The sequence below is a fragment of the Dasypus novemcinctus genome, chromosome 23 (genome assembly GCF_030445035.2).
Source record: "Dasypus novemcinctus isolate mDasNov1 chromosome 23, mDasNov1.1.hap2, whole genome shotgun sequence".
Taxonomy (NCBI): Eukaryota; Metazoa; Chordata; class Mammalia; order Cingulata; family Dasypodidae; genus Dasypus; species Dasypus novemcinctus.
In genome coordinates this window covers 47,156,260-47,161,643 of record NC_080695.1, presented here as the reverse complement: position 1 = coordinate 47,161,643, position 5,384 = coordinate 47,156,260, and positions in this window count along the sequence as shown.

Genomic DNA, 5,384 nt, shown 5'->3' with positions numbered 1-5,384 from the left:
TTTCTCTTTCATTCCCAATACCCTTCAGGTCCAAATCTCCAACAAAAATCCATCCACTATGTCAATCAATATAAAGGAAATGCCAAGTAGAAGAAAATTGTCCAAATTTATTTCAACTCATTTTATCTACAAAAGTCCTATTTTTCCTTTTCTAAATATTTAATAAAAATTGCATGTTTATCATGTGTTTCAGAGTAATTTTCATTTGTAAGTTTTAAACAAACTGTATTTTGAAACTTGTATAATCATTTTGAAATAATGTCTACAATAAATTCCAGAGACATGATGAGGCTTATTGTTTTTGTCTGATTCAAAGCTTTTATATTTTAAGGACCATGGTGGGTGAAGTCATTAAACTGTATTTCTGTTCAGATTAGGGTGCTTGTCTTTTTATGGCTTTGTTTTGTTTTCTTTGCTTTCCCAGATTAGAATCCCAGGATTATAAACATCTATTTGAGATATTCAATTTAATTCTAATTATATAAGCCAGCATATTTTTAAAATGTCTAAATTTTAATATTTGAAAGGATCAAATCAATATATCTGTTGATACTGTTAAATAAAACACCATGGTTCTACCAAGAGTATTTTAAGTATATATTTTCAAGGTGAAAGTAAAACCTAAATGAGTTATATGTTAGGAAAACCTGCCAAATTCTAACCAAAAAAAAAAAAGGTGAAATTTAAATGTAGTTAAAATCTATATTCTAAAATTAAAAATGGGGAGAGATAAATTAGACTTAGACTAATAAAACAAGTTAAGGAGCTAAGTGGTTGTAGTTTTCCATACTTAGCAATTTTGTCTTCTATGAAAAGCTATCAATGGTTTGGAATTCTAATCTAGGAATAAAAATTATTGCTGCTTCATCCATGTGGAATCTGAGCCTCCTCTTGACATAGAGGTGCAATGGACACAACCAATCCAATGTCCACATAGAAGAGGTGGCATTGGATTGGGAAAAGTGGACATGGTGGACGATGGGTATGGGGAAAGGCAGGAAGAGATGAGAGGTGGAGGCGTCTTTGGGACATGGAGCTGCCCTGGATGGTGCTTCAGAGGTAATCACCGGACATTGTAAATCCTCACAGGGCCCACTGGATGGAATGGAGGAGAGTATGGGCCATGATGTGAACCATTGTCTATGAGGTGCAGAGGTGCCCAAAAATGTACTTACAAAATCCAATGGATGTGTCATGATGATGGGAACGAGTGTTGTTGGGGGGGGGGAGAGGGGGGGTGGGGGGGTGGGGTTGAATGGGACCTCACATATATATTTTTAATGTAATATTATTACAAAGTCAATAAAAAAAAATTTCCTAAAAAAAAAAAAAATTATTGCTGCTTAATGTATAAGGTGTTTTATGTTTTCTAAAATGAAGCCATTTAGGGAGAAATTAATTTCAACACTAAATTTAAAAAAATACCTTCATGAGACAGCTCATATATATTTATCCCATATAGAATCAATGTATTTTATGACTCAAACTTATTGAACTAGTTTATGTACCAGGGACACAATTTCTATAGCCTGGTATTGTCAATGAACAAACTAAGATAAAAAGGATCCACTTCTCTTTCTTTGTTTTATATTCTCATTAATGTGGGTGAAGTGAAGCAGACCAGTCTTTTTCAAACTTTAATACATATAAATCACCTAAATGGTGCTAATACGTAGATTCTGAATAAGTGAGCCTGTGACTTTGCATTTCCAACAAGGTCTGCATCAGGCTTTGAAAAGCTAGCAAGTAGAGGATCTTTGCCATTAGCAGCATACCGTAAGCAGATAGACTGAGTGCACCTCAAAGGTTGTTTCTTGGCAATTTCACCTTCCCACTTCAATTATATAACACCTCCAATGGCTGCCTGTCCAGATTCTCTAGCCTAGATCCATTGTCTGCTTCATACATATGCAACCTGTACAGTTTTAACAATTTTGTCTTTGAGAACTTATGTTTTGTAAGTGGAGTCCAGTAGGACAGAGGAGCATGTGTGTGAATGGAGGAGCAGTGCTAGCTGCACCAGCCACACATGTGGCTCAGTCTCATGAGCAAGACAGGGCAACAGACATTTTCCTTTTGCATTATGCAAATGATGGAACTGGGACTGTCTTCATACCAGTGTGTTCCTCTGGATAAAGTAATGTTTCTCACCCTTACCCACCTATCCTACTCCAGCCCCATTCCTCTGTGTCCTAGTTAATTAGCATTTCTGATATGTTCATTAATGTAAGTGTTAAATTTCAAGGCCACATAAAGATTTTTAAGTGATCTACTCTACAGAAATCCTTCTCCCCTATTTTTCACCTTTCCTGAGTAATCCATTGGTATATTTAACCTGGGAAGAAAAGGTTGTGGAATGGTGGGAGAGATTATTTGAAGTCAGTGGGTCTTTAGCAACCTTTTCAATGCACTTCTGCGTCTACAAAATACTGTAGTGGCATACTTTGCTTATTCTTATAGGAAATGTTTGTGTAGATAACTAGCAATATTAAGTAATATTTAGAGTTAATTTATCTGATATTTTGGGCTGAATTCTAATACTACATGCTGCATTTCTTTTTATTTATGAGTGACCTGAAAGCAATTTAGTTTAGTAAAATATCTGATTATAGCTTCAAGATCTATAAATATTGGTTCTGCCTACATAAGAGTTTAGGAGAAAGCTTTATGGTATTTAAATAGAGAGAGAGAATGTGCTATTGAACATAAAATATCTGTTCTCATACTATTTTTATGGATGGATGTAATTCCCAGATTCACACTTAATTTTTTTTTAATAAGGATTGCAGAATATGCTTGAAAAAAAAACTGCAAGAGAGGAAAATCATGGGGTTTTGCATATAATTACAAATAACTTTTTAGCACTTTAAAATATTTATGGATTAGAACTGGGGCATTTTATACTAAGCATAGATGTAACAAATTTTATCATTATAAAAAGACTTGGTTTTATGTTATAGGAATGTAATAAGCTAATATTTACAAATTAGCTTAAAACTCTGGAATTGTGTAAATCCTTCTTTGCAAAAGAAGAAGAGAAAGAGTTCAAGGCTCTGTTCATTTCTACAGGAGGGGAACAATAGAAAAAATGCTCCTTTTATTATTCAGGCCATAAACGTACTCTTTATATCATATAATTTCTAAATCTTTATATTTGCATTTCTGCAACTGTAGGACTTGCTGCCTGCCAAGAAAAAACCCTTTGGAGCAAAGGCATCAAAACAGGGCATCGGTACATGGTCAACGATGTTCTCTCCTTTCAGTGTGAACTGGAGTACACATTGCAGGTATTTTTCTTTTGAGTTCATGTTCATAAAAAGGGCCCGACATAGTAATCCTTGGCCAGCTTATTTAAAGCTAAAGCCCTAGATTTGCACCTGAAGAACGAATGTATTTCCTTTCACCTAGTTTGTGAATCAAAGTATCCACATTAACCATGCATGCTGGTAGTGTTCATTATCATGTGAAAAAAAATTCTAAATAGTAAAGCACTATTCCCAAGTTGAGCATCTTTTCATCATAATTAGTTTATTTCAAAATGTATTCTCTCCAAATAACCATGCAGATAAAATTCTTAAGGACAAAGTATAATATCTCCCCAACCCCTAAAAGTACTGTCCTGGGAACTCAGTTATTGGGTCTGCTTTGGAGCCACGAGTTTATTCTGTTTTGCAAACTGTTCTCATGATGCAATTCAATAAATCATCATCAGTTGCCTTCAATATGCCAAGTAGTGTGCAAGGAATCAGGTGATAGATTTGGATAAGAAATACAAAGTAGAAGTTTCTAAAATTGCATTTTATATGAACTCTGGCAAGGAGCATATTTGTTCTAAACAAATGTATAGAAAAAATAGTCAAATTTCTGTTATTTATTTTGTGGTTAAACCACAGATAAGCTTACTCCCAGAATAGTTTCTCTGTGTCATTTAGCACGATTTTTATATAATTCTCCCTGCCAAAAATAGAACTTGATATTCTGAATGTGTTTATTCCACAGTCCAAGCAATTTCAAAGGCCATAATCTCAGAATTTTCCTCCAAGCTATTTACATTCTGTTTATGATTCGGTTTGTAAAGGAATATGAGAGTAGAGTGTGTTGTTCAGGTCCCCATAGGGAAAACAAGGCATTTCTTCCCTTTTGTGTTTCATGCTCTTCTGACAGCCTGATTTCCCCACTTCTCAAACAAATCTTAAGTATTAAATGTTTTTAGTAATATACAATTTAACTACCTTAAATAGGAAACAGATGCTATTGTATACCAAGGAAAGTAAAACTAAACCAAACCTGTAAAACAAACAAACGAAAAACAAAACTGCAGCCTATATGAAAGTCCTTCCAAGAAATGATACATGTCTATACAATGTTCACCATATTATATTTGTTTTCAAGTGAAAAATATCCTTTGATGACTAATTTCTTATTTTTTGAAAGCTTTTCTCAGTGAAATGAGTATCTACATTAACATGTCACCTAAAACTCAAAGTTATTTGTATGGGGGTTTAAAATCCTAGGCTTGATTGGGAAGGGAGAAATAAAATGATGGTCAATGTACCTACTGTAGTGAGCTAAGCTCTCTCCCTGCCATTCCTTAAACTTGGGAATTGAAATATTTTAAACTTTAATATGACACCATTTCCTAATAAGCACTTAATCAAATAATATGCCATTGCTGCCACTCAATATTATGTAATGAAAGATTTTATTTTGAATAGATAACTTATATTAGCAAAATATAATTGACTTTATATTTTTACTTAAAATGTCTTGCATATTCACAAATATTGAAATTATTTAAATTACGGTAACATGTTTTTGTGCCTAATTCCTAACAAGGTATACAGAGAGGTAGAATCATCAGCTTTTAATTGGAAAACTCACAAACAATCTGTATTAAATCTCAAGGATTGATTTTGAAAGATTTTCTTAATGTTAGCAGATTAATCCAAACTGGGAAATTTTAGTAGTAGAAATCAATAAAGAAATACTGTTTTATTTATTAGCACCTGAAAATCTCAAGTCCTGTTGTTGTTGTTGTTTTCAATTAAGTAAGAGTACTAATGAGCACAGTCTATATAACAAATGCTTCTTTTGAATTTGCTAAGTGTCAGACATTGTTCTCAGGACTTAGGAAATCTTAACTGTCTTAAGTATGGTGACAAATCACAGAGTGCTCTTGCAATTGACCGAGGCCCTGCAACAGAGCTGTCACAGGGATGGATTTAGTTGGACTCTCTCGATTCATAACTACAATTTACAGCCTCTCCAGCAGGGGAGGACAGGTGCGCTTAGTAAAATTGTATATTTTCTTTAGAAAAAATCATGAATCTGCCCAAAATAATATAAATCCAGTAACGTTTGAAATCCCTACCTATTTTATAAAA